Source organism: Vigna angularis, chromosome 4 (assembly GCF_016808095.1).
Source record: "Vigna angularis cultivar LongXiaoDou No.4 chromosome 4, ASM1680809v1, whole genome shotgun sequence".
NCBI classification, from domain to species: Eukaryota; Viridiplantae; Streptophyta; class Magnoliopsida; order Fabales; family Fabaceae; genus Vigna; species Vigna angularis.
The window spans coordinates 2,174,013-2,184,211 of NC_068973.1; the positions used below are offsets into that span (position 1 = coordinate 2,174,013).

A 10,199-nucleotide genomic window follows, 5' to 3' on the forward strand; every position below is an offset into this window, starting at 1 on the left:
TAAATATATTATGTGTACTTTGTTGATTTGTTTCTCTAATAAGTTATAAATTAATTGAAAAATAATTAGTGTATTAAAAAAATATAATTTTACATTAATTACAGTCGTAGTCGATACAAGGAAACTATTAGAAAACTTCCATTTAAATGTAATGTATTTCTTTAAAAAAAAAATGTTCGTGTGTATGTAAATCCAATAGGCAACCTAAATTATTTAAAATAATCAATGTTAAAAAGAGAGGCTATCTTAGTATAAAAGATAAATGAAATATAAAAGAAAAGTATACTATTTAGTATAGATTATAATTATGTTTTGAGGCATATATTTAAACTTAGACCTTTCCGACTTTTCTCTTCCTAACACCAATAACAGTAAAGGAAACTCGTGAAAAATACACATCACATACAGCACAAACAAACGATAAAAAAAAAAGAAAAAAATTTCTGATCATGAAAGTTAGTTTATAGTTCAATTTTATATTCGCCAATATAGATTTGATAAAGTGTATATGGTGCTCGGTAGTATTAGTATGATGAAGAAGGTTAGGTTGAGTAAATTCAGCATCTATTTATCAAATTATTTGCAGTGTTTTAGGGTTTCACCGTTTAAGTCATTAAATTAAGAGAAGAGTAAGAGTAATATACACACATTAAAATTTATTTGACTCATTTAACAAGAATAAAAGAATTTTAAAAGAGTAAATTTTTATAATTTTTCGAAAAGATGAAAGTAAAAAAAATATATCAAATAAATGTAAAAGAATTACGTATGTTAAAATATTATTTTTCTTGAAAGAAGGGTGTGAAAATGTAAAAGAAACATAGACTTGTATAGATTTTTCAACTATCTGACTTTTCAAATAAAAGCAGAGAGTAATTGGCTAGAACCTGCACCATTAAACTCCCCCTGCCACGTAGCACCAAACCGCGGAAACAAGCTTGCAGCTGAAGCTACCATTGATCATTTCAATTGCATGGCAGGTTCATCACGTTCCCATAAACCTATAAATATTTCATCAAAGTTTGAACCTTCAAAACCATTCGATGTTTCCTATAGCAACTTCAATATACGTTCATTCCCTCACTCTTCATCAAGTCTCAACGCTCCTTCTACAAATCAAGCATCATGAGTTCTAAAAACATGATTCAAAGTGCTATTTGCCACACCACAAGACCGGCTCCTCGTACCAATAACACCAATTCTAGGTGGCCTTTAGTTTCTTTATATATATTAGTTACTTTTATCTAAATGTTTGACACTTACTCTTAAAATGATGCAAGTGAGGAAGATGACGCAGGAAAGCTTTTGCTTGAGTATGAAGATCCTTCTAACAGAAAAGGTGCTAGTAAAGGAGAAGGGAAAACAAATGGACCCAGCACCGGAGAACTTCAGAAACCCGATCCAGAGACTAAAGAACCAAAGGGTTCTAGATTCAAAGCTCGAAAATAAACAATACCAAATCACAAACAAACAGGTAACAATATTTCACCAAACTTTCTTAATTTGCAGCACCTGTTCCTTTGCAGTTACATCAGTTTTCTTTTTTAACTGTTTTTGCAGGTTTACTTTCAAGTGTTTATGTGGAAAAAAATTATGCAGCAACTTGAAGATTCAATGTTCTTATTTCCAACTTCGTTTAGAGTATAGTGATTACAAACTAATGTGACCTAAGAAATAAGTCTACGTTGTTATTAGTTAGTAAGTTATGATTTGGGATTCACATGTACGTCTTTATTTATATTTATACTTGTAATTGATAAAGTAGCATGTTATAATAAGATTCAAGTTAATTAATGAGATGTGGGTTGGTTGAATTTTTGTGGATATACGTTCTAAATATCTTCATATATATATATAGATCATTAATGGAGCTATATATTAATAAGCTGATTCTCTTGCAATTCAACATGTTATTTTAATTATGTTTCTGTGGTTCGGTGCCAAATTTTTAAACAAAAAAAAATCCAACAACGAAACAGTGACATCTTTGATAAATTTATTACACCATAGAAGGATTCCTTACTCGAGGATAATGAACTCCTTTGTGAACTACTCACAAAGTGTGTTCAAAGAAGAAGGAGAAGAAGACTTAAAAGGAAACATCTCATTGTAGACTTCAATCCCAGTTTACCCTAATTTATTTGCTTCTTTATTTACTATGTAATCACTTCTAAATACTATGACATTCGTTCAAATTTCTCAGTAGTTTTCGAAGCAAAGCATGGTGATTTACCATAACATTTGTGTGTGAAAACACTGTTGAATGAGAGGAACAGTCAAAGATATGAAAAGAGATGTTGTGAGTTTTATTGTATGTTCCCATTTTCTCTCACCGTAACAATATGAATCAATATTATAATAAATAAACAATCCGCGTCTTTACCACATGTCTTGCCTCATAATCTAGCATATTGTTTTTACAATATACTTATTTATTTTATGTGATTTATTTATTTAACTAAATTTAGAGATTAAATAAATGTATTTTATAAAAATATAAATACAACTATACTGTTATAGACGAAAAGAAAAGCTAGCATTGAATTAAGTTTTATAACAGGGATTAGTGTTGGGTTTTTTTTTTATCCATTTTGAGGTATGAATTCATATAAAATAATGCGACATCACTATTTGTTTTTTATTGGGTTTTTACCAAAGTCTCATATAAATAATCTATGTCTTTATCAGATGCCTTCCTTAGTAACTCTAGCGTATTACTTTTACAATATTGTTCTGGTAAAAGGTTGAAATGTCCTAACAAGAGCCTCTTCTCTCTTTGTTACCTTCCACTTCTTCTTAGTGAGACAAGGGTACGTTGTTGGTGCAAAATCAACGACAAATATATCAGTCGTAGTGTAATAAGTGATAAATATTATTTTCTCTCAAGAAATTTATATAATACTCCGACAACTCCTGCATTTAATAACTTAATTAGATCATCACAAAGTTTATAAAAACACACAAAAAAAACTATTTTTTATATTTTCATTAAACAATTGATGTGCAAGAAAATATAACATAGATTATTTAAAATTTGTTGAGACTAGAGCTCATCCACTTCTTTCTCATTGCCTTAAAAATCATATCAATTCCATATTCATGTCAAAATCAAATTGTAACCATCGCCCAATGACTTAATTCTTCTTACATCCACTTTCTAATATACAAAAACTTATCAAGTATTATAAAGTAGGTTTAAAGCCTAACTCAACCTCAAAAAACCGGTTTATAGGGCGAGGTTTGCACTCACTTATAAACTAAGAATGGACCTTATCTCTAGTCGGTGTGGAACTTCCAACACCCCCTTTATGCGGAGGTATAGACATCTCGTGTCGTGCGTGATAGTGAAAATTGGGTGGTCCGATAATGGTCTGATTGCGAATGGAATAGAAGAATAGAATGCCCACCTAGAACTCGCTAGGATAGGCTCTAACGTGGCTCTCTGATACCATATTAGAAAGTAGGTTTAAAGCCTAACTCAACTCCACAAAACCGGCTTATAGGATGAGGTTTGCACCCACTTATAAACTAAGAATTGGTCTTATTTCTAGTCGGCGTGGGACTTCCAACACGAAGGAACAAAATATTTTTTTGCAAATTAATATTAACAAAAAAATTAAAAAATAGTTAAGGTTAATATCTTTAAGGAAATTAGTTCAAAATATCAAATGAATGGAATATTATTGTGTCGTATTTTTGTATCCGTAAATGAATGGAATATTAAAATTTACAAACAAATACACTGTTGGAGAGCAACCAGGTGCTGCATTTATTGCAGTCTCCCTATGAATGCAAGTGTAAATATACCAATAATTTAATCTTTTCTTTCAGTTCACATTCATTCATAAGCCAACGCGTCATAATTTCTATAACTATTTCTTCAAACACTTCATAGGCCCTTTCTTCTTCGTGGAATTCAATGGAAAAATCAGTTAAATATGAGCAATTTATCATACAACATTTACTCATCATATTGATTTAAAATCAAATTAAAGCAAAACGAGTTAGTAGAAATCATTGTCTGAGATTAAGAAAAAAAAAACACAAGTCGTTCGTCCTCTATTTTTTTAAACAACAAATATAGAAAATGTTTTATTTGTATTCATACATTACAATGAAATCTCTTACACAAACAATATAATATAATGAAACTATGATATATATGAGAACATCAGAAATTTCACCTCAATTTAAGTTATCAATACTTAAATCAGGAATTCAAATTTTCAAAGTTGGATTACTTGGTTTCGTGTGATTATGAAAATCCAGTTCTGCAAAAGAGCCTTAATTTACTGTGAGTTACACAGGACATTCCTTTATGCAATATCAGTTTGGCTATAAAATGGGTTAAAGGAATCACATCCAAAACAACACAGAATAGAATTTGTATTCATATTGTTCATTAAGAATGAGTTCGTCAACTGATCGCTATGCCACCAGGTAATATAATGAGTTCATCACCTTCATTTCTTTTTTAAATATTCAATATTCATAATTTTAGTTAGTTTTGTCCTCTATGTTTTTCTTCAAACTTTGACACTATTCTGGAAATGATACAAGAGAGCATGAAAGCTCAGGCCAACATTTGACTACGGGAAAGTCTTCAACAAAAAAGTTCTAACAAAGACACCGAGAAATCAAAGGAATCCACGGCATCTTATGTGGGCGGAAAGACAAGTTCTGAAGGAAAAAAGGGTTCAAGAAGCAAACGTTGAAAGTAAACAATACCAAATCACAAACAGGTAACATTTCACCAATTTTTCTTAATTTGTAGCACATGTTCCTTTGCACTTACATCAGTATTTCTTTTTTTTCTTTTTTAAATTTTTTTGCAGGATTACTGGCAAAGGAAAATATGCAGTAGCAAATTATACTATTACTTCAAAATTCAATGTTATCGTTTCCAACTTGTTTAGAGTCTGTAGTTTGCAAACTAAATTCAGCTAAACAATAAGTCTATATTATTCTCGTTAATAAGTTATTACAATTTGGAATTCACATGTACGTTTATTTATTATTTACTCAAATTTGTATTTATATTGGTTTACCAACAATGTAGCAAGTTTTAATCAAATTCAAAGTTAATAATGAGATGTGGGTTAGTTCTGTTTTGTTGATGTACATTTTAAATTTCGTCATATAAATCATTAATGAAGCCACTGATATTCTCTTGTAATTAGAGTCGTTATATTAATTATTCCACTGTTGTTCAGCGAGAAATTTTTAAGCACAAAATAAAGTTATAAAAACAAATCCAATATTAATGAAACAGTGACATCTTTGGTGAATTTATTAAATCATAAGACTTTTTCGAAGTAAACAGTGGTGATTTGCCATAAAATTTGTACGTTTTCACGGACCGTTTCTGTCAAACCTTTTCTTTTTCTATTTCAGATTCCAACCATTTTGTTGTAAATGAAAAAAGCGCATTTTTATATATATTGATATGTATATCGATATCCACTTTAGTGAAATCGACACAAATTACTCATAATTTGTTTTTTATTATTATTAACAAATTGATTGAAAATTGAATCAATGAAAAAAAAATATTTTTTTTTCAATTTTTGCTTAGATTTTCTACTTACATATCTTCACATGAATACATATTATTAACAAGATTTGAATTTGTAAAAAAAAATATAAAATACAGAAAAAAAAGAAATAACCTTAGATATGTTTAATCTCATTATTCTTCCGTATCAGACATGAATCATGAGCTCTGCGTTTACGGATTTGTTTTTGGTACTACTCCAAAAGGCTTTTTACAAATGAAAATATCTTATGTGTATATAAATCCATGTTCATCTTTTATTTTATCCAATTTGAGACTTTGTTTGTACCCAACATTCTGATGTCAAAATTTATACACAATTAGGGAATTTCTTTTTGGTAGACACAAGTGAGTTATTGAGTTTTTAGTTTTATTATATTTTTCAACGATCTTATTTTTTGGTCCATCCTAAACTAAATGGGAAGCATACGTAGACACGACCACCATGCATTTCAAGAAATTCTTGCCGAGGGACACTGTTATTAAGGTAGCTTAGGGAAGAAGAAAGTTAAGGTTTTTGGACATCTAGCTTGCTTGTTGAATGAAAGAAGCAGTCAAATATTTGAAATGAGGGGTTGTGTGAGTTGTATTGTATTTTCCCTCATTTTCTCATAACGTAACAACGTTAATCAATATTATAATAAATTGCATCCGCGCTTATACACGCCTTTCCTCATAACAACAAGGTCAAAAGGCCTTTATTTCTGTAATTGAAAGTTGATACTATTGGGCCTGTATTTGGAAGCCCAACCCACTTAATTTTATCTTTCCTTTTTCTCTGTTTGTCTTTTCTTCTTTATGTTTTTTGAACGCTGCTACTAAGAGTGCTAGGGATTTCTCAACTTTCAATTCACTGTGCTTTCTTTCTCCTTTAGGTGTACATCTTCTGCACCTCATCTTCTTTCTTCTTCTTTATCAATGTTTTGTGCTTTATTCATCATAAAGCTTGCTGCTTTTACCTTGATCGTATTTTACTTTGTAAGTTGCATCTACCATTGTAATATGGTATTAGATTGAAAAGCTTTGTTGCGCATATCTCTGTTTCTTTTTCTTCCTTTCGTTCTCGTTTTTTTTTTCTCGCTTTTGTTTCCTTTATCATGGCAGAAGACAACAGTTATCTCTACATTCATCTGAGTGAAAATCCTGCCACAACCCTTGTCTCGCCTCTTCTTGACGACACCAACTATCATTCTTGGAGTTGATCAATGATGACTACTCTCAGCGCTAAGAACAAGGTTGAGTTACTGGTTCATAATGTTCGTCCACCTGAAGCAGATAAACTCGAACATGTTGTCTGGATTAGGGGGAATAACATGGTTGTGTTGTGGCTTGTCCATTCCGTCTCCACGAACATCCGGCAAAGTATCATATGGATGAACAAAGCTTCAGAGATCTGGAATGATTTAAAGAACAGGTTCTCTCAAGGCAGCTTATCTCACATTTCGAGTCTTCAACTTGATATCGCCACGCTCCATCAAGGTGACCTTACCATCTCTGAATACTTTACTAAACTTCGTACTCTTTGGGATGAGATTGAAAATTTCCGGCCAGAACCTACTTGTTCTTGTAAACCTAATTGTGATTGTCGAGTCTTGAACATTTTGAAACAAAGAAAGCAAGAAGATAAAGTTATGCAGTTCTTACATGTATAAATGATGTATTAAATATTATTAGACAATTTAATATTTGAAATGAATTCTATTTTTTTAGTTTCATTGAATTTTTTAATTTGAAACTATATTGATTATAAATTGATTGAATAAGATGATAATATAATAATATTATTATAATTTCATTAATGTAAAATGTAATTTTCAATTTAAAAAAAAACATATGTTATGACGTAATAAAAAATATATACATAATAATAATAAATATATACATAATAATAAATACCATAGTACAAAAATATATACGTAAAAATAGATCACATATTATAATGTTCATAATACATTCTACCCTATTATAACGCACAAATGAAAGTTTATCATAATAAACTACGTATCAGTTATAATATGTTCAACATATTATGACGTAAATTTTTGCTACTTTATAAAATGTGTAGACTTATTATATGGCCCAAAACTATATGTTTCCAGTAACTACGTTATAATATATCATTTTTGTACGTTATAAAATGTCATTTTTCCACTAGTGAATTTTATACTAGACCACTTATTGTTGTGTAGATTTCTAAACTCATATAATTACTTATTGACATATCATAACTATATATTCTTAATATTGCTATAGTAAAATTTAAAAATAATAATAATAATATTTTTTCTATATTAATCATATTATTAATTTTAGTATAGTCTTACTTTTTTTATCATTTCAATAATCTAATCAATAATTCTTTTGACATATTTTATTATCGTATCCTTCAAACGTTTTATTATTATTATTATTATTATTATTATTATTATTATTATTATTATTATTTGAAATATCTAATAAACTTATTATAGAATTTTAGAAAATGTTAAAATGACACATGTTTACGAAGAATGAAATTTTTTTTTTTCCAATTTAGACTTTGTACGCACTTCACTTAAATGATGAAATGCACAAAAATAAATTATTTAAATAGTAAAATATACATGGAATCTTTATTTTATTCTACATTTTTTTACTATTATTTTTTGTCCCTCTTCTATTATATTAAATATCGTCTATTTTCTTTTACAGGTGATACGACTGTCGCGGTCATACAAATTTGATACAGATAAATAATGTAGTATAAACTAGGAGCTGACTCCTAGGTCGTCTCTCAAGGACCAAATTAGGTTCAGTCTCAGATTTTTTTACACGAAGAGGGGGGTGGTTTTTGTGAAATTTTGGTTGCGGAAAATAAAATTTAAAATGAAAATTAAACACAACTGAATTTAACAACACTGAAGTAAATTTTAAAAATAGTAAAATCAAAAAAAGTAAAAGACGGTCAAAACGGAAAGCGGTAAATTTGAGAAACGGTAAAATTAAACGACTCAAAAAGTAATAAGCGGTAAAATAAAAGAGACGATAAAATTAAAAGCACTTGACTCAAAATAAAATTTATCGAAGATTCAATTCTTAAATTAAAATTCAACACTTGAAATAAAATGAAAATGAAATGATCAAAGTGTGAAATGCACGCTTCAGAAATAAAATTCATGTACTGATGAAAATAGAACTGGATGATGAAAATAGAACTGGAAAAGAAGGAAGAGGCTCTGCCTCTTCCAAGACCGTGACTTCTCCTAAACTAATTCTACTATAACACCAAAATCTACTCCTAAATCTAATGCCTTTCTTTCTTCTCTGCTGCTCCATTTTATAGCCATAATTCTAAACCCGTGAATTCTCTCCTTTTGCCAAATTATCTTCCTCTTCAATCACTTTTTGCACACCATTCCAATCGTGGGCTCCCCTTCTTTCGAGATGAATCACGTGAATGGCTCCCTTCAATTTTCCATTCTCCACTCTTGTCTTCTGGTCCCGTGCACATACTCCTCCATGCCTCCAGCATCAATCACGTTCCTCCAAGGTGTCAATGTGGGCTTCGCTTCTTGCTGGACACTACTGGACTTGGAGGACCAACACACCTTCTTCCCAACGTGCTACCAAAATAAAGTGAAGACTCTCTTCAGCCTGCTGGACCAGAATCTCGCGTCAACTCCTTCAATTTGCAACTCCGAAGCTTGCTACCGTGTGCTGTGTGTGAAAGCTGGTCATGACAACTCTCCTTCCAGCTGTGAGCTTCCTGGATGGTGGAGCGTCACGTGCATCAATGGCCATCAAAACTGGTGAACGTTAGCTTCTTGCAGCTGTGCTGGTCGGACGCTGCAGTGGCGCATCCAACACACGTCCCAGCTCTCTCTCTTCATGCATCTTTAGAAGGAAAATTATCCTGTTGTTGGACCGTTTCACTCTAAACCAAACAGCTGCTGTGTTGGATATTTGAAAGACCAAGGACTCCTACCATGGAAGTTGTTGCAGTTGTGGCAGCAGCAGCTTGAATGTTCTGAACTGGTGGAGATAGTTTGATGGATATGGATGAGCTTACTTGTGGGTCTCGCAGGAACCTCATTAGCAGCCGTGGCACCTCTTGTAGTTTAACAATACCGTAAGCTTTCTCTTCCTCCAGCCGTGGGCTTCATCTTCTTCAAACTCAGCTGCTCCAAAATGCTTGAAGCTGCCTCCATTCTAAGCTGTTATCATGTACGAGCTTCTTTCTTAATGAAGGTTTGCTGGACCGTGAGTGAAGCTTCTCTATGTGGCTGGACTGCTGCTGGAATGAAGATGCGTGGATGCTGGAATGGAGTAAGGTGTTGAACGTAAATGTGGCTGCTGCTGCTGCAGAGATGGATCAACCTTCTTCCAGCCCCCACCGTGACAGCACCATCCAGGCCGTGGCACCACTCCTCTCAACATGCTGGCTTTGGAGCTTTCCATTCGAGACCGTGAGACTTCAAGAAGTGTGCCCCTCTTTCATTCCAATTGTGTTTTGCGAATTTTTAATGAGGCTATACAATGGGCTGCACTTACCAAAGAATAATATAGAAACCATGAGGTGGCCCCCTTATTCAATCAAACTTTACGGCTAAAATGAATTCTCCAATGCTAACAAGTGGTGGTCCCTTTTATCTTTTGTTTCTTCTAC

At 31.8% G+C, this 10,199-nt stretch overlaps 2 long non-coding RNA genes across 2 annotated transcripts; both read left to right on the top strand.

Annotated features, from left to right (window-relative positions):
- The first annotated feature begins 1,051 nt into the window (after positions 1 to 1,051).
- Positions 1,052 to 1,716, top strand: LOC128196381 (uncharacterized). Its single transcript, XR_008248649.1, has 3 exons — positions 1,052 to 1,205; positions 1,281 to 1,474; positions 1,561 to 1,716. It is a non-coding gene; the product is annotated as an uncharacterized LOC128196381 (long non-coding RNA).
- A 2,663-nt stretch (positions 1,717 to 4,379) lies between these two features.
- LOC128196371 (uncharacterized) lies at positions 4,380 to 5,050 on the top strand. Its single transcript, XR_008248632.1, has 3 exons — positions 4,380 to 4,440; positions 4,561 to 4,742; positions 4,836 to 5,050. It is a non-coding gene; the product is annotated as an uncharacterized LOC128196371 (long non-coding RNA).
- Positions 5,051 to 10,199: the final 5,149 nt, after the last annotated feature.